The sequence below is a fragment of the Coregonus lavaretus genome, assembly GCF_964263955.1.
Source record: "Coregonus lavaretus genome assembly, chromosome: 8".
NCBI lineage: Eukaryota > Metazoa > Chordata > Actinopteri > Salmoniformes > Salmonidae > Coregonus > Coregonus lavaretus.
In genome coordinates, this window is record NC_139995.1 from 38220532 (window position 1) to 38241313 (window position 20782).

A 20782-nucleotide genomic window follows, 5' to 3' on the forward strand; every position below is an offset into this window, starting at 1 on the left:
ACCCAAACTGACAAAGACTGTATCCTGTATATATCTTCTTACTTTCTCGTGTTCTTCTTATTTCTTATTTTTATTTCTTGTGTGTTTTTGTTCTACGTTATGTTATTTTTAGTGCTACATTGATATTGATTACTGCATTGTTGGGTTTGGAGCTAGCAAGAAAGGCATTTCACTGTAATTGTGCACGTGACTGAATACACACACATTACAGATTGAGAGCAGCACAGGGTTAAACTTTACAGTAATGTACTGTTAAACCAAAATGTATTTGGAATTATGGTAACATACTGTAACTTTTTTTTTTTTTACAGTAATTTACAGGTAACTGGCTGCCAGTAAGTTACCGTAAAAACAACAGTCTTTTTTTTTTACAGTGTGGCTTATGACAATTACAAAGTTTTGACAATTACAAAGTTGTCATGAGTGTGATTAGAAGGAGTCAGGCGCAGGAGGGTAAATCACAGAATACAGAGTTTATTCCGTCGTACACAGTTGCGCTGGATAGCGAAAACAAAATACAGGCAAGGGGAACAATCTACCCTGGCAATACAAGGTACGGGTAGCTCCAACAAAATACAGGCACAGGGGAATAATCTACCCTGGCAATACAAGGTACAAGGAGCTCCACCGAGCTACACTCAACTCACATAAAACAATCACCCACAAGGACAAGGGGGCAGAGGGAACACTTATACACAGACTAATGAGGGGATATGAACCAGGTGTGTGTAATTGACAAGACAAGACAAATGGAATTATGATATATGGAGCGGCAGTGGCTAGTAAGCCGGTGACGAAGAACGCCGAAGCCTGCCTGAACAAGGAGGGGAGGCAGCCTCGGTGGAAGTCATGACAGTACCCCCCCCCCCCCCCCTAGACGCGCAGCTCCAGCAGCGCGCCGACCCCGGCCTCTGGGACGGCAAGGAGGACGCGGAGCAGGGCGAGCCGGATGGCGACGGTGGAAATCCCGCAACAGGGAGGGATCGAGGATATCCCTCACCGGGACCCAGCACCGTTCCTCCGGACCGTACCCCTCCCACTCCACGAGGTACTGAAGGCCCCCCACCCAACGCCTCAAATCCAGGATGGAATGGACAGAGTACGCCGGGGCCCCCTCGATGTCCAGAGGAGGTGGAGGGACCTCCCGCACCTCAGACTCCTGGAGCGGACCAGCCACCACCGGCCTGAGGAGAGACACATGAAACGAGGGGTTAATACGGTAATCAGGGGGAAGTAATAACCTATAGGTGACCTCGTTGATTCTCCTCAGGACTTTGAACGGCCCCACAAACCGCGGCCTCAGCTTCCGGCAGGGCAGGCGGAGGGGCAGATTCCGGGTCGAGAGCCAGACCCGATCCCCCGGTACGAAGACCGGGGCCTCACTGCAGTGGCGGTCAGCATTGTTCTTCTGACGACGCACGGCGGGTTGGAGGTGAACGTGTGCAGCGTCCCATGTCTCCTCCGCGCGCCGAAACCAGTCATCCACTGCAGGAGCCTCGGTCTGGCTCTGGTGCCACGGTGCCAGAATCAGTTGGTAACCTAAAACACATTGGAATGGCGTTAGGTTAGTAGAGGAGTGGTGGAGAGAGTTCTGCACATATTCTGCCCATAGCAAGAACACCGACCACTCCCCCGGCCGGTCCTGGCAGTAGGGCCGCAGGAACCTACCCACATCCTGATTTACCCGTTCCACCTGCCCATTAGACTCGGGGTGGAACCCAAAGGTCAGGCTGACCGAGACCCCCAGACGTTCCATGAACACCTTCCAGACCTTGGATGTGAACTGGGGACCTCGGTCAGACACTATATCCTCTGGTACCCCGTAGTGCCGGAAGACGTGTGTAACAGGGCCTCCGCAGTTTGCAGAGCTGTGGGGAGACCGGGCAGAGGAAGGAGGCGACAGGCCTTGGAAAAGCGGTCCACAACGACCAGGATGGTGGTGTTACCTTGGGAGAGGGGAAGATCAGTCAGGAAATCAACACTTAGGTGAGACCATGGTCGTTGTGGAACTGGTAAAGGTTGTAACTTACCCGCTGGGAGGTGCCTAGGTGCCTTACTCTGGGCGCACACCGAGCAGGAGGAGACATACACCCTCACGTCCTTAGCCAAGGTAGGCCACCAGTACTTTCTGGTCAGGCAGCGTACTGTACGACCGATACCTGGGTGACCAGAGGAGAGTGACGAGTGTGCCCAGTAGATCAGACGATCACGGATAAGAGCAGGCACGTACCTCAGCCCAGCTGAGGTGGAGATGGATCTGTGCGTAATGCCTGCTCTATATCCACGTCCATCGCCCATACTACCGGCGCCACAATGCAGGAGGCCGGGAGTATGGGGGTGTTGTCTCTGGGCCTCTCCTCTTTGTCATACAGCCGTGACAATGTGTCTCCCTTCACGTTCTTCGTACCCGGGATGTATGACAGTGTAAAATCGAACCGGGTGAAGAATAGGGCTCACCTGGCCTGGCGAGGATTCAGCCTCCTCACTGCCCAGATGTACTCCAGGTTACAGTGGTCCATCCAGACGAGGAAATGGTGTTTCGCCCCTTCGAGCCAATGTCTCCACATGGTCAAGGCTCGGACAACAGCCAACAGCTCCCGATCACCAATGTCGTAGTTCTGCTCCGCCGGGCTGAGCTTCTTAGAGAAGAAGGCACAGGGGCGGAGCTTGTGTGGCATGCCCGGGGTTGAGACAGGACAGCGCCTATCCCTACCTCGGACGCATCCACCTCCACTATGAACGGTAGTGATGGATCGGGGTGGGCCAGTACCGGGGCTGAGGTGAACAGACCCCACAGTTTGCTGAAGGCCAGGTCAGCCTCAGCAGACCAGCGGAGCCGGTATGGCCCACCCTTCAACAGGGATGTAATGGGAGCTGCGACCTTGCCAAAGCCCCGGATAAACCTCCGATAGTAGTTGGCGAAGCCAAGGAAGCGCTGCACCTCCTTAACCGTGGTTGGAGTCGGCCAATTACGCACGGCTGAAATGCGATCTCCCTCCATCTCCACACCTGAGGTGGTAATGCGGTATCCGAGGAAGGAGACAAACTGCTGGAAAAACATACACTTCTCTGCCTTGGCATTAAGGTCATTTTCCAACAGTCGGGCCAGCACTTTGCGAACCAGGGACACATGATTGGCGCGCGTAGCGAAATACACCAGGATGTCATTGATGTAGACCACTACACCGCGACCAAGCATGTCCCGAAACACCTCGTTCACAAAGGACTGGAAGACGGATGGAGCATTCATCAAACCGTAGGACATCACCAGGTATTCATAATGCCCCGTGGTTGTGCTGAATGCTGTCTTCCACTCATCCCCCACTCGGATACGCACCAGGTTGTACGCACTCCTGAGATCTAATTTGGTGAAGAAGCGAGCCCCATGCATTGACTCAATCACTGAGGGAATGAGGGGGAGAGGATAACTAAATCTTATCTTCTCCTTGTTCAGTGGTCGATAATCAATGCAAGGGCGCAGACTGACGTCTTTCTTCTTCACAAAGAAGAAACTCGACGAGGCGGGTGAAGTGGAGGGACGTATATACCCCTGACGCAGGGACTCGGTGACGTATGTTTCCATAGCCTCCATTTCAGCCTGCGACAGGGGGTACACATGACTCCTGGGAGGTACAGCGTCTACCCGGAGGTTTATCGCGCAATCCCCCGCCCGATGAGGTGGTAACTTGGTAGCCTGTGTTTTTGAGAACACGTGCACCAAATTGAGGTATTCGGGGGGAATGCGCACGGTGGAGGTACTGTCTGGACTTTCCACCGTGGTTGCACCAACGGAAACACCTAGACACCTAGCCTGACACTCTCGCGACCACCCCGTGAGAACCCTCTACGGCCATGAGAAGGTGGGGTTGTGGAGTGCTAACCAAGGGATCCCTAATACCACAGGGAAAGCAGGGGACTCAATAATAATAAAAGTGATCTGCTCACAATGAGTCTCCTGGGTAATCATGGTTACCTGAACAAACCCGGACCCTAATGGTCAACTATCAAGTGCTCTGATGGGGAGTGGAATGGATAGGGGAACCAATGAAATGCCTTGCCGGCGTGAGAATGCCCTGTCCATAAAGTTCCCAGCTGCACCTGAATCGACTAGCGCCTTACACTGGGGAACTACCATGTGATCGGGAAAGTAGATGGGTAGGGTACAGTGCGCAGCAGAGTGCTCTGAACAAGTGTGGGTGTTCGATACCTGAGGTGATGCGAGAGTGCCCTGCCTGCCGTCTCCAGACCCAAAAGAGCGTTGACGACCACGTGTGGTGTACTGTCCCTTCGTGCCACCCGAGTGACACTGTTGCTGTTGTCCTCCGCTCTCTCGGACGGTGGCTCCACGCAGCTCCATCAGCTCGGGATCCGAGTCGGCCGGGGTTGGAACGGGCAGACCCCTTCCAGGACGTCCTCTGGCTTCCAGCAGGTTGTCCAAATGGATGGCCATGTCCACCAGTTGCGTGAAGGTCAACATGGTGTCCCGGCAGGCTAGCTCCCGTCGGACGTCCTCCCGCAGATGGCACCGGAAATGGTCGATCAGGGCCCGCTCGTTCCACCCGGACCCCGCTGCAAGAGTCCGAAACTCCAAAGCGAAGTCCTGCGCGGTCCTCGTCCCCTGCCTCAGGTGGACCAGCTGCTCACCCGCCTCTCGACCTTCGGGCGGGTGATCGAAGACAGCCCGAAAGAGGCGAGCGAACTCCCCAAAGTTCTCCAAGGTACGAGTAGCTCCACCGAGCTACACTCAACTCACATAAAACAATCACCCACAAGGACAAGGAGGCAGAGGGAACACTTATACACGGACTAATGAGGGGATATAAACCAGGTGTGTGTAATTGACAAGACAAGACAAATGGAATGATGATATATGGAGCGGCAGTGGCTAGTAAGCCGGTGATGAAGAACGCCGAAGCCTGCCTGAACAAGGAGGGGAGGCAGCCTCGTCGGAAGTTGTGACAAAAGTTGTGATAGAAACTGTTTTTAGATGACTAATGTAGTAATATGCAGTTCTGTATGAATTCTGTCTGGATTTGATACCATGCTCCCTAATTGCAGGTCTGTTACTGAGTAAATAAATGGGTATGGAAGGATACTAACAGGCATCAGAAGTGGTCCTGCGGTGAGGACATTCCCCTGTTGATACACTTCCTCAGTCAGATGTGTTATTATTATGTAAAAAAGACTCATACACACTGAATAGTCCAAATAATCTGTATTGACCTCGAAAAGAGTTGGATCAATCATGTGGGGTTCACAAAAAAAACGATTTCGAGGCTTTTTCTGTGTCGTTTAAGTAGAGCTTAGTTCCTCCTAGTCCCTGATACCACATCTGTGTCCTTTAAGTAGAGCCTAGTTCCTCCTAGTCCCTGATACCATGTCTGTGTCCTTTAAGTAGAGCTTAGTTCCTCCTAGTCCCTGATACCATGTCTGTGTCCTTTAAGTAGAGCTTAGTTCCTCCTAGTCCCTGATACCATGTCTGTGTCCTTTAAGTAGAGCTTAGTTCTTCCTAGTCCCTGATACCATGTCTGTGTCCTTTAAGTAGAGCCTAGTTCTTCCTAGTCCCTGATACCATGTCTGTGTCCTTTAAGTAGAGCCTAGTTCTTCCTAGTTCTTCCTTGTCCCTGATACCATGTCTGTGTCCTTTAAGTAGAGCCTAGTTTCTCCTAGTCCCTGATACCATGTCTGTGTCCTTTAAGTAGAGCTTGGTTCCTCCTAGTCCCTGATACCATGTCTGTGTCCTTTAAGTAGAGCCTAGTTCCTCCTAGTCCCTGATACCATGTCTGTGTCCTTTAAGTAGAGCTTAGTTCTTCCTAGTCCCTGATACCATGTCTGTGTCCTTTAAGTAGAGTCTAGTTCCTCCTAGTCCCTGATACCATGTCTGTGTCCTTTAAGTAGAGCCTAGTTCCTCCTAGTCCCTGATACCATGTCTGTGTCCCTACTATTCCCCCTCTCTCTCCTGAGGGGCTCTGTTGTCTAGGACATCACATCAGGGCCCTCTCGCTCTGCTCTCTTTCCCTTCTATAGATCTACGCTGTCTCTCTCTCTCTCTCTCTCTCTCTCTCTCTCTCTCTCTCTCTCTCTCTCTCTCTCTCTCTCTCTCTCTCTCTCTCTCTCTCTCTCTCTCTCTCTCTCTCTCTCTCTCTCTCTCTCTCTCTCTCTCTCTCTCTCTCTCTTCTTTACCCCTTTCCCTGCCTGTCTGTCATCCACCCCTCTGATCTACTCTGAGAGCGAGAGAATCCACCTTCTCTCCATCTCTCCTTCTCTCCCTTGTCAAATGGATTGCTCTTGTCATGTCACAGTCTCATGTCACAGTCTCTTGACAGATTTGGCATATTGTACGGTGCCATCAAATATTATATGGTGTATCGTGGCAACGATCTTCCCCACCTTGACCCCTGCTATCCAAATGCCAATAATTATGTTGTCATTTGTCATGACAGTCCTAGGGGTTCATTATTCACTGACATAACATGTAATAACATGTGTTCCATCAGTCTTATGACAGCTTTATGATAGCATTATAACCAATAAAAAATGATTGTGTTACACAAAGTGTCTCCCTCAGAAATATTAGTGACTACCACTGGTGTTACAGAATGATCCAACTGCATATTTACAGTATAATATCTAGACCTGAATAACACCAATGCTCATTGTCTCTAAGTCGCCCTCTTGTGTCATAGGGAGCATACCGTGGATTTAACTAACAGAGGGCTGGCCACATTAATCCCTTCTTATTTTCCATGCCAACAACAACATGGTGAAAAACAAGAGCTCCCGTGCATTCATTTGGTAAAGTTCAGTGGTGCGGGATGCAGTGGGGCCATTTGTTACCACGGCGACATCAGCGGTGAACACATTAATCAATTAGTCCGAGGTGATAAACACAGGAACGGCACCGTCACGTTTCACTCAGGATTCCCTAACTTCAAGGTTGCTGCGCTCATCTCACCACCCCCATCCCATCCCATCCCTCTCCCTCCCTCCCTCCCACCCTCTCTCTCTCTCTCTCTCTCTCTCTCTGTCTCTCTCTCTCTGAGATCTAATTAAACCATTGTTGTAAATGGATCTGAGTCTTCAGTGAGGATAGCAGGACTGTATGGATTAGAAATGAACCTCTCTGGTGTATGTAAAAGAGCCTGGATGGTCCAACTGCAGAGGGAAACATTTCCATTTCAGTTTATTTATTTTTTTATTTATTTCACCTTTATTTAACCAGGTAAGCCAGTTGAGAACAAGTTCTCATTTACAACTGCGACCTGGCCAAGATAAAGCAAAGCAGTGCGATAAAAACAACAACACAGAGTTACATATGGGGTAAAACAAAACAAAGTCAAAAATACAACAGAAATAAATATATATACAGTGTGTGCAAATGTAGCAAGTTATGGAGGTAAGGCAATAAATAGGCTATAGTGCAAAATAATTACAATTAGTATTAACACTGGAATGATAGATGTGCAAGAGATGATGTGCAAATAGAGATACTGGGGTACAAATGAGCAAAATAAATAACAATATAGGGATGAGGTAGTTGGGCGGGCTAATTTCAGATGGGCTGTGTACAGGTGCAGTGATCGGTAAGGTGCTCTGACAACTGATGCTTAAAGTTAGTGAGGGAGATAAGTGTCTCCAGCTTCAGAGATTTTTGCAATTTGTTCCAGTCATTGGCAGCAGAGAACTGGAAGGAATGGCGGCCAAAGGAGGTGTTGGCTTTGGGGATGACCAGTGAGATATACCTGCTGGAGCGCATACTACGGGTGGGTGTTGCTATGGTGACCAATGAGCTAAGATAAGGTGGGGATTTGCCTAGCAGTGACAAGAGCGTACAGGTCACAGTGGTGGGTAGTATATGGGGCTTTGGAGACAAAACGGATGGCACTGTGATAGACTACATCCAATTTGCTGAGTAGAGTGTTGGAGGCTATTTTGTAAATGACATCGCCGAAGTCAAGGATCGGTAGGATAGTCAGTTTTACGAGGGCATGTTTGGCAGCATGAGTGAAGGAGGCTTTGTTGCGAAATAGGAAACCGATTCTAGATTTAACTTTGGATTGGAGATTCTTAATGTGAGTCTGGAAGGAGAGTTTACAGTCTAACCAGACACCTAGATATTTGTAGTTGTCCACATACTCTAGGTCAGACCCGTCGAGAGTAGTGATTCTAGTCGGGTGTGCGGGTGCAAGCAGCGTTCGGTTGAAGAGCATGCATTTAGTTTTACTAGTGTTTAAGAGCAGTTGGAGGCTACTGAAGGAGTGTTGTATGGCATTGAAGCTCGTTTGGAGGTTTGTTAACACAGTGTCCAATGAAGGGCCAGATGTATACAAAATGGTGTCGTCTGCGTAGAGGTGGATCTGAGAGTCACCAGCAGCAAGAGCGACGTCATTGATATACACAGAGAAAAGAGTCGGCCCAAGAATTGAACCCTGTGGCACCCCCATAGAGACTGCCATAGGTCCAGACAACAGGCCCTCCGATTTGACACATTGAACTCTAACAGAGAAGGAGTTGGTGAACCAGGCGAGGCAGTCATTTGAGAAACCAAGGCTATTTAGTCTGCCAATAAGAATGCGGTGGTTGACAGAGTCGAAAGCCTTGGCCAGGTCAATGAAAACGGCTGCACAGTACTGTCTATTATCGATCGCGGTTATAATATCGTTTAGGACCTTGAGCGTGGCTGAAGTGCACCCATGACCAGCTCGGAAACCGGATTGCATAGCGGAGAAGGTACGGTGGGATTCGAAATGGTCGGTGATCTGTTTGTTAACTTGGCTTTCAAATACTTTCGAAAGGCAGGGCAGGATGGATATGGGTCTGTAACATGCATGTGTGTGCGTTCCATAGTAGTTCCATAATAGTAGAAGTTGAGGAGATAATGATGTTGTTTTGTTTTTCGTTAAGGATTTTTCTAATCTTGAATTGACATTTCATTTTCACTTTGGAATTGTTTGAACTAAACTGGAATCCACAATATGTTAATTTGACAGGAAACATACACTCACCGGCCAGTTTATTAGGTACACCACCCCGTTCATGAAAATGGATCGCTCCTACAGACAGTGAGTCACGTGGCCGTGGCTTGCTATATAAAGCAGGCAGACAGGCATCGAGGCATTCAGTTACTGTTAGATTGAATGTTAGAATGGGCAAAACGAGTACCTAAGCAACTTTGAGCGTGGTACCGCAGTCCAATCTGCAGTAACTGCGTGATGCCATTGCGTCATCATGGACCAACATTCCTGTGGAATGTTTCCGACTTGTAGAATCCATGCCCCGAAGAATTCAGGCTGTGTACCTAATAAACTGTCCGGTGAGTAGTCCAATGCATAATCAGATGGTAGACTTTATTAAAACCAGTTGAGAGAGTGATAGAGAGAGAGACAGAGAGATAGAGAGACAGACAGACAGAGAGTTATTTGTTGAAGAATCTAGACATAAAGAAAACAAGCAGGGGAAAAGAAAAGAGGAGCCCATTTGCTTTTGTTTTGGTCCCGGCTGCTTTGGGAGGACAATGTGAAGATTGATTGCTGAGAATCTTCCACAAAGCCATTGACAGCGAGCCGGCTGAAAATGGGAAAATAAAGATGGACAATCTCCTCCTGCCCTGTGAGTGGAGATAAAATTGGGGACTCGTGGCTGCATGGCTGGCATTGGGATTTCTTTAACATATTTCTCTCTCCAAAGCTGTTGGAGTGTTATCAAGGCCACTGAAGCCTAATCCGTGTGTTTGCTCCCAGTCTTAGCCGGATCACCATGCTCAAATCAAAGGGGACAGGGAGCATTGCACATCAGGCGGAGAGGAGGAGGACATTCAGGGAAAGACACACACATATTCGTACACACCAGTACACAAGCATGCTGGAACGCACACACATGCATGCACGCACACACGTATGCATGCATGCTCACAGAAATCCAGGCACATGGCGGACACACACAACCTGGGCTGGCTCCAGGCATAAGCGACATAAGCGGTCACTTACGGCCCCTGGCCACTAGGGCTCCCCCGACCCCAAAAAGTGTTTTGTTTTGTTTTTGGACCTCAGTCAGGGTCTCAACTTACTATTGAGAGTAAGAATAGTAGAATACACCAGGTGCAATTTAGAAAATTGGTTGTGCATCAGAATTGTTTCTCTTGTTACACTATGTTAGTCACTCAATTAGCTGACGGTTAGCCATGTCAATTGTTTTATTGGTAGTTAGTCTAGCCAGCTTTCTAAACTTGTAGCAATCATGGAGGAATACCAACTGACCTCCAGCGGGCCCCCATTGATTTTGTTAGTCATTATCACTCAGATATCATATTAACATGACATGTCATGGCAAAATATGTAGAATTACAGTAAATTTGCTGTAAAAGTGCAAAAAATGTCTCTCTGCTCCAAGGCAAAATGTATAGAATTGCAGAAAATAAACAAAAATGTTATCTTCACCGCCAGGAGGGGGCCACTAAAATGTTTTGCCGTGAGATGGGGGGCCCCCCAACCAAATCACGCTTAGGGCCCCCAAAAGGCTAGAGCCGGCCCTGCAACCACCCACAAGTTATAGCCAGACCTTTCATACAGAATGGAATATGCAGTTTTTTTCCTCTGGGAATGCCTCAAGGCACTATACTTTGGCATCTCCCATTTGTATTGATTATTATCATATTTGTATCAACACATTGTTATGGGGCTCTAGTGAGTTTTGACAGTCACTTTATAACAACAGGAGACAAACCACTAATTTATGTCTACCTGACTGAGCATAAAATTACTACAATACAGTGGACTATGTGTAAGATTGTTGAACCAAGCATTCTGCCCGCCACCGAGGCGAGACGGTTTGAATTATAACATTAAATATTTGGACTGGGATGCCATTAGAGAAGGTAATTTAAGATAATTCTATCCACTTCCCAGTGACCTCCCCATGGAAGCAAAACACACAGAGAGATACAGAGAGAGAGGAAGAGAAAGAGGGAGGGAGAGAGTTGAGAGCTGGGGAGATAATCAAATAACTTATGTAGATGTGCCTTCTTCCTGGAGACAGTAGAGGTAATGGCTCTGGGCTGAGATTCCTCCAGTGAGGGGGATTGTGGCTAGGAGCATTCATTATGGTCTTATCCTGGTAGACTGTGGATAAGCACATACAGGCCAGACTAAATGGACGCCATCCTTCTCAGGGAGAACGTAAAGTATAGTGTAGAAAGGTAGGAGAGAGGCTGGCTGACTGCTTGAACTCAACCATAAGCGCCGGAGAAGATGGCTGCCGTTTTACAGCCCTCTAACCAATTGTACTATTATGTGTGTTTTTCCGCGTTATTTGTAATTTATTTTGTACATAATGTTTCTGCCATCGTCTCTTATAACCAAAAAGAGCTTCTGGATATCAGGACAGCGATTACTCACCTCGTATTGGATGAAGATTTTTTCTTCAACGAGGCGGCCGCGAAGGATATCATACAGACACCCGACAAGGCCCAAATCCCCGTCATTCGCGTGAGGAAGAGACGGAGATATCGTGGACGTAGATCGGGGTGCCTTGTAAGGATCCGACGGCGAGCGAGTAAACTGCCTCTTCCATCAATCCTATTAGCCAACGTTCAATCATTTGAAAATAAAGTGGATGACTTAAGATTACGGTTATCCTACCAACGGGACATTAAAAACTGTAATATCTTATGTTTCACCGAGTCGTGGCTGAACGACGACAATGATAACATTCAGCTAGCAGGCTATACGCTACATCGGCAGGACAGAACGGCTGACTCCGGTAAGACAAGGGGTGGCGGTCTGTGTATATTTGTAAACAACAGCTGGTGCACAAAATCAAATACTAAGGAAGTCTCGAGGTTTTGCTCGCCTGAGGTAGAGTATCTTATAGTATCCCACTATTTACCAAGAGAGTTTTCATCTATATTTTTCATAGCTGTCTATTTACCACCACAAACCAATGCTGGCATTAAGATTGCACTGAATGAGTTGTACAAGGCCATTAATCAACAGGAAAACGCTCATCCAGATGCAGCGCTCCTAGTGGCCGGGGACTTTAATGCAGGGAAACTTAAATCCGTTCTACCTAATTTCTACCAGCATGTTAAATGTGCAACCAGAGGAAAAAAAACTCTAGACCACCTCTACTCCACACACAGAGACGCATACAAAGCTCTCCCTCGCCCTCCATTTGGCAAATCTGACCATAACTCTATCCTCCTGATTCCTGCTTATAAGCAAAAACTAAAGCAGGAAGCACCAGTGACTCGGTTAATAAAAAAGTGGTCAGATGACGCAGATGCTAAGCTACAGGACTGTTTTGCTAGCACAGACTGGAACATGTTCCGGGATTCTTCAGACAGCATTGAGGAGTACACCACATCAGTCACTGGCTTCATCAATAAGTGCATCGATGATGTCGTCCCCACAGTGACCGTACGTACATACCCCAACCAGAAGCCATGGATTACAGGAAACATCCGCACTGAGCTAAAGGGTAGAGCTGCCGCTTTCAAGGAACGGGACTCTAACCCGGACGCTTATAAGAAATCCCGCTATGACCTCCGACGAACCATCAAACAGGCAAAGAGTCAATACAGGACTAAGATTGAATCGTACTACACTGGCTCTGACGCTCGTCGGATGTGGCAGGGCTTGAAAACTATTACAGACTACAAAGGGAAGCACAGCCGCGAGCTGCCCAGTGACACAAGCCTACCAGACGAGCTAAACCACTTCTGTGCTCGCTTCGAGGCAAGCAACACTGAAGCATGCATGAGAGCACCAGCTGTTCCGGATGACTATGTGATCACGCTCTCCGTAGCCGATGTGAGTAAGACTTTTAAGCAGGTCAACATTCACAAGGCCGCAGGGCCAGACGGATTACCAGGACGTGTACTCCGAGCATGTGCTGACCAACTGGCAAGTGTCTTCACTGACATTTTCAACATGTCCCTGACTGAGTCTGTAATACCAACATGTTTCAAGCAGACCACCATAGTCCCCGTGCCCAAGGACTCTAAGATAACCTGCCTAAATGACTACCGACCCGTAGCACTGACGTCTGTAGCCATGAAGTGCTTTGAAAGGCTGGTCATGGCTCACATCAACAGCATTATCCCAGAAACCCTAGACCCACTCCAATTTGCATACCGCCCCAACAGATCCACAGATGATGCAATCTCTATTGCACTCCACACTGCCCTTTCCCACCTGGACAAGAGGAACACCTACGTGAGAATGCTATTCATTGACTACAGCTCAGCATTCAACACCATAGTGCCCTCTAAGCTCATCACTAAGCTAAGGATCCTGGGACTAAACACCTCCCTCTGCAACTGGATCCTGGACTTCCTGACGGGCCGCCCCCAGGTGGTAAGGGTAGGTAACAACACATCTGCCACACTGATCCTCAACACGGGGGCCCCTCAGGGGTGCGTGCTCAGTCCCCTCCTGTACTCTCTGTTCACCCATGACTGCATGGCCAGGCACGACTCCAACACCATCATTAAGTTTACCGACGACACAACAGTGGTAGGCCTGATCACCGACAACGATGAGACAGCCTATAGGGAGGAGGTCAGAGATCTGGCCGTGTGGTGCCAGGACAACAACCTCTCCCTCAACGTGACCAAGACAAAGGAGATGATTGTGGACTACAGGAAAAAAAAGACGACTAAGCACGCCCCCATTCTCATCGACGGGGCTGTAGTGGAACAGGTTGAGAGCTTCAAGTTCCTTGGTGTCCACATCACCAACGAACTATCATGGTCCAAACACACCAAGACAGTCGTGAAGAGGGCACGACAAAGCCTATTCCCCCTCAGGAGACTGAAAAGATTTGGCATGGGTCCTCAGATCCTCAAAAAATTCTACAGCTGCACCATCGAGAGCATCCTGACTGGTTGCATCACCGCCTGGTATGGCAACTACTTGGCCTCCGACCGCAAGTGCGTACGGCCCAGTACATCACTGGGGCAAAGCTTCCTGCCATCCAGGACCTCTATACCAGGCGGTGTCAGAGGAAGGCCCTCAAAATTGTCAAAGACTCCAGCCACCCCAGTCATAGACTGTTCTCTCTGCTACCGCACGGCAAGCGGTACCGGAGTGCCAAGTCTAGGTCCAAAAGACTTCTCAACAGCTTCTACCCCCTTAAGCCATAAGACTCCTGAACAGCTAATCATGGCTACCCGGACTATTTGCACTGCAAACTATTTGCACCCATCCTTTTTACGCTGCTGCTACTCTGTTAATTATTTATGCATAGTCACTTTAACTCTACCCACATGTACATATTACCTCAACTACCTCAACTAGCCGGTGCCCCCGCACATTGACTCTGCAACGGTACCCCCCTGTATATATAGCCTCCCTACTGTCACTTTATTTTACTTCTGCTCTTTTTTTTCTCAACACTTTTTTTGTTGTTGTTTTATTTTTAAATGTTTAAAATAAATGCACTGTTGGTTAAGGGCTGTAAGTAAGCATTTCACTGTAATGTCTGCACCTGTTGTATTCGGCGCATGTGACCAATAACATTTGATTTGATTTGATTTGATTTGATAGAAATAGGTGCACTAACTCAATTAAAGGGATATCTCACCCAAAGTACAAAATTATACATTCGTTTCCTTACCCTCTTAGCAGTCTTTGGACAAGGAGTTGTTTACCTGGCTGCTGTCACTAAATGCTTATTTGAGCATTTTTGTCCAAAAAACAATGAAAGTCAATACCCCCTAAGTTAGCATGTAAAAATGCCATGCCCAAGTCATCCCAAAGTGTCTGACATTGATTGTTCAGCTCATTGAAGTTACTCTAAGATGCTTTGTGAAGGAAATTACACAAGAAACATTAGCCTTAGGTGAGCACCACAGCACCACCTGTTGGCTTGGATGAATCAATGGTCAATAGAGCGCTTTTACGCCGCAAAGCACCAGGACTAACTTGAAAGTCATTTTTTTCTGATCCTGCCTTTGAGAGCAGATTTTAATAAGTGAGAGAGAGTTTGGGCAAGGCACTGCTTTAAGCCCTATCCATAATGTATGAGGCCAGAGGAGAGACGTGGCACAGAGCTAAAAAGGAGGAATTATCTCACCATGCACAGCGGCAGAATCCAATCTAAGGTCCATTAGCTCAGGACCAATCCTATAGGCTGAGAAGGGGCCTCCAGAAGTTTCTCTATAAAGGGTCAGTAAACCATTATGGAAATGAAACGGGACAAATAAATGATACAGATCACTGAATAAAACAGGATATCTCTTGGAATGAAACGGCCCCATCTGAAGAACGTTGATATAAGAAGGCAAGGAGGATTCACAGTGCTGTCTGGCCTATATGTTGGCACTTATAATGGTGTATAATAACAATAATAATAATAATTTAATCGGGAGAACATTTATTTACTTTTTCAATAAATATTACCCCGAATGATGGAATTACGTAGACTGGGAGAGCACACACAAGCATACATTTTTATTCTGTTGTCACGTGGAGACATGACCACAGAAGGTTAAAGGAGGCACAATTAGTCAACGTTTGGGAATGAGTTAGTCGTCTCTTCTGGTTTATCACTGTTGATGAATTGTAACAATCAAACCGGAAACAAGACAAAAACCTCCACAGGATCATGACACAACTTCCTGATGACTTTAGACAACCATTTTTGGAAGTTCGAGGACGTCCTAAGGACTAGATTTTGTTTGCAGGGTCCCCTCCAGTCATTAAAGATTGTAACAAACAACCTCACAAGTACTAATTGTAGCAATTAAACCCAAAGCTTCCCGTCTTCAATGGCACAGCACAGAGGAAATGGCTGGGTGCAGGTGTTCAACATTACTCATGTCCTGACTGACTGCCCTTGGTGGTAGCATTCAATCTAGACGTAAACAACATAGACAGTCACAGACAAGGTTTAATCCCTTCTGCTTTACTTTTCCACCTTGGTGATGGAACCCCTACGTCCCCAAGTACATTTTTGGAAGCACTTTACATTACAACACTACATGTCACACGTACAGTATTTATGTGAACTAGAGGAGTACTTTTTGAAGTAATTACATATTGCCAGGCAATTATTATGGTTATTACGAGAAACAATTTTCATGCTGTATTAAAAAGTATATTTTTTGTGTTCATTTTGTGTATGTTTAAAAGTTATTCAATATTGACTTTCACTTTGTTTCCAGTTCCGGCGGCATGCATTGAAACGCGTTGCTTTCTCATGGCTTTATTTAGCAAAATAACTATTAATGAACAGACTTATTTTCACATAATTGTCAACATATAACATCACAATAAGGTGTGGGATGTTTACTGTATTACAAGGAACAACTAGCAGGTCTATTTCGCTCCCCCAGCTGGCATATACTGTCCGTTCACAATTCACCTGTGGGAACATGGCGGCTCTCAAAACCCAACAACAGAAAGAGTTGGCCACTACTATACGAGAGATTGTTCATGTAATAACCACTGCCCTTGACTTGGAATTAAAACTGATAAAGGAATCTCTTACACTGCTTACTTCTGAAGTGGATACCTACTTAACTAAAGTGGAAAGTTTGGAGACAGCAGCCAATGTGACAGAGGGGCGACTCCATGACCTGGAAACAGTGGGAGTTAAGCTAGGGAAAATCAATCTCCTAGAAAAGAAAACAGAAACACTCAAAAATTATTCCTGTAAATTCAATGTGTGGGTCACAGGACTTGAAACTGCTGTGGAAGCGGGCAACTCAACTTCATTTATGAGCAATCTTTTCTATGAACTGTTTGGGCAGGAGAAGCTGGGTCCCATGCCGCTGATAAACATTGCCACCATACGGGTCCTCCCCGGAACGGATCTCGGTGTATGATTGTACGAATCCACAGTTTTGAAGGCAAACGGCTAATTGTTCGCCTCGCAGCGGAATCAGGGGCTCTGACCTATGCGGAGAAGAGGATCAGCATCTACCCAGATCTGTGTGCCGAACTTCTGTAACAGAGGACGACTTACAACGAGGTGAGATCCCAGCTATGCAAGCTAAACCTGAGATGCGGCTTCATCCACCCAGCAAAACTCATCTTCACCTTCCAGAATACAACACACATGTTTTCCACTGCAAAGGAGGCTCAATAATTTTTCGTGATCCACATCAAGCCCAACACAGAACGGGACGAGCAGACAGATATACGCTAATCCCAATTGTATTGGCTCAATATTCAGGTATGCTATCCACGCTGTAACCATGCCCTCAGCATAAGTCAATGATGAGGACACCCCCTCAAACTATTATTATTATTGCTGAACTTTGGACTTCGTTATTATTATGTTGCCTATGGTCCAGGACATTTAGACAATGATGACTCCACGCCAATTAACGAACAATTTACAATACATTGAAGTGTCATACAAACTGGGGTTGCTTCCTTGTGGGGCTACAGCGCATTGCATCCTTATGGGCTAAACTGTTTAGGATAGAAGGCCAGTCCCATATGGGCTACCACACAATTCCTTTTTGTTTTTGTTTTTTTCTTCCTGTTAATGACTTTCCCCCTCCATTTACACTGCTGAATTTATCTCCCAGGGAGTACTTGGCCTACAGGCCATGATAAATTATTGTGAAGATCTAGATTATAGAAGGCATTTCTTGCACAAACCCTCTTCCTTTGTACATAGTATAGAGCACATGCATGCTTAATACACATTGAGGGTACATTATGTTTAGGATCATTTAAACCATATTGCTAATGATAATGGATCAGGAACTATTGCTTCTACAGCCATCCTGTTTGACTGCTTAGGCTTGCATTTCTGTTGACTTTTTTCCCCTTTCTCTTCTTTCTTTCTTCATTACCCACCCTAATTCATCAAGTCTGAAAACATAAATTTAAAGGTCTGAAGGGGTAAATGGTTACTTATTTTATGTGTTACTTTATTTATTTCTCAACGGTTCACAGGAGGGGTTTCTGGGTGGGGAACAACCAATGGGTGGGTTTCCCTGTGGCTCCTGCTTTTTGTTTAACATCCATGGGCTTATTAACATTAAAGATAACAATTACATTATTAATAATACATTCTTGCATAATCAATGCTTGGAGTTTGTCAGAATTTGTGGGTTTTTGTTTGTCCACCCGCCTCTTGAGGATTGACCACAAGTTCTCAATGAGATTAAGGTCTGGGGAGTTTCCTGGCCATGGGCCCGAAAATGTCAATGTTTTGTTCCCTGAGCCACTTAGTTATCACTTTTGCCTTATGGCAAGGTGCTCCATCATGCTGGAAAAGGCATTGTTCGTCACCAAACTGTTCTTGGAGGGTTGGGAGAAGTTGCTCTAGGAGGATGTGTTGGTACCATTCGTTATTCATGGCTGTGTTCTAAAGCAAAATTGTGAGTGAGCCCACTCCCTTGGCTGAGAAGCAGCCCCACACAGGAATGGTCTCAGGATGCTTTACTGTTGGCATGACACAGGACTGATGGTAGCGCTCACCTTGTCTTCTCCGGACAAGCTTTTTTCCAGATGCCCCAAACAATCGGAAAGGGGATTCATCAGAGAAAATTACTTTACCCCAGTCCTCAGCAGTCCAATCCCTGTACCTTTTGCAGAATATCAGTCTGTCCCTGATGTTTTTCCTGGAGAGAAGTGGCTTCCTCGCTGCCCTTCTTGACACCAGGCCATCCTCCATAAGTCTTCGCCACACTGTGCGTGCAGATGCACTCACACCTGCCTGCTGCCATTCCTGAGCAAGCTCTGCACTGGTGGTGCCCAGATCCTGCAGCTGAATCAACTTTAGGAGACGGTCCTGGCGCTTGCTGGACTTTCTTGGGCGCCCTGAAGCCTTCTTCACAACAATTGAACCTCTCTCCTTGAAGTTCTTGATGATCCGATAAATGGTTGATTTAGGTGCAATCTTACTAGCAGCAATATCCTTGCCTGTGAAGCCCTTTTTGTGCAAAGCAATGATGACGGCACGTGTTTCCTTGCAGGTAACCATGGTTAACAGAGGAAGAACAATGATTTCAAGCACCACCCTCCTTTTAAAACTTCCAGTCTGTTATTCTAACTCAATCAGCATGACAGAGTGATCTCCAGCCTTGTCCTCGTCAACACTCTCACCTGTGTTAACGAGAGAATCACTGACATGATGGCAGCTGGTCCTTTTGTGGCAGGGCTGAAATGCAGTGGAAATGTTTTTGGGGGATTAAGTACATTTTCATGGCAAAGAGGGACTTTGCAATTAATTGCAATTCATCTGATCACTCTTCATAACATTCTGGAGTATATGCAAATTGCCATCATAAAAACTGAGGCAGCAGACTTTGTGAAAATTAATTTTTGTGTCATTCTCAAAACTTTTGACCACGACTGTAGATGGAATAATATCCCAGTTGCTTTAACCGGCAGAATATCTTCTGTCAAAATGTATATATTGCCACGGTTGAATTTCTGTAGTTCAATGCTTCCCATGGCTACCCCTTTTGGCTATTGGAATAAAATTCATAGTGCGGTTTCATTTATATGGCAAGGTAAATTATCCTGGATAAAATTAACAAATTTACAAAGAGGGAAAGATGTAGAAGGACTATTTGTACCAAACTAGCATTTCGCCCCATCCTTTATTGGTTTAGACATGATTCTCATGCCCCCTGGCTGAGTATAGAGAGAAATATGGTGTCTCCTATTGCCCTGGAAGAGGTGGTCTTCACCATATATCCCTTAAAAAATTTAAACTACTCTTTGGTCCCATTATTGCTCACACAATTTCTATTTGGTTCAAAATTGAAAAACTGGAAATCAAAATGTCATGCCCATACTCCAATATTTCACAATAATGCCTTGCGATTTGGAGGCCGGCCTTTTGCATCCCTCCTAATGGTCCAAATGTGGAATCTGTACCCATACCAATATCATGGACAGCAATGGTTTGAGAACATTCCAACATACACATTACCACCAAACTCCTTTTTTTATATTTACAACATTTATGACAAATTGTAATGAGTTGGTTCTGTGCAATGGACAAGGATTTATTCTCAAACTGTTATACATTGTGTCATATCAATAAAGGTACCTTAGTGTAAACATATAAATAAGAACAATTTAAACCTGAACAAAATATAATATTTAGTATGGAAGGGGGAGTTGTACAATTTATGATGATGGTAATGAATCAGGAAAAGTGGACAATAAAGAAGCGGACAGTGGATGAATAAAAGATAGATTTATTTTGAAAAAGAGAACCAGTCCTAATAATAGCTAAAGAAAAGGAGAGAGCCATTAGAAAAACATAAGTAAATTACGTTAATTTAGCTTCAAGTAAATCACGCCGCAAGTCATTCTATCCCCCTTCCTACTTTGACAGCGCGATTCAATTTGTCAAGAATTTTAGGAAACTCAAATACCCAATCCTAAATGTCAGAGTTTGGGGGTGACGGCAGGAAAAGGGAGGGGAGGGGTTGACAAAAGCACATGCCTTATTTATGTCAGACAGTGATTAGATTAATATTCATTAGACACTATCTGTGTCTGCTTCCTTCCTGTCCCCCTGGGCGCCATGACAACGGGAGCCATGGCAATTAAAACCAGGATGCTGTCATCCTTCATCACTGTGCCATGGTGGTTGCCCCTGGAGACCATTTCTGATATCATTTTTAGTCTTCGTTCTTTACCCCTCCTCCTCCTCCTCCCCACTTTTCCCTGGGTGATGCAGTATACATGGGCGTGAGAATACACACGCGCACACGGATGAAAACTAAATGTTTGTAGGATTTAGACTCATCACAGTGCTCTCTCTCTCTCTCTCTCTCTTCTCTCTCTCTCTCTCTCTCTCTCTC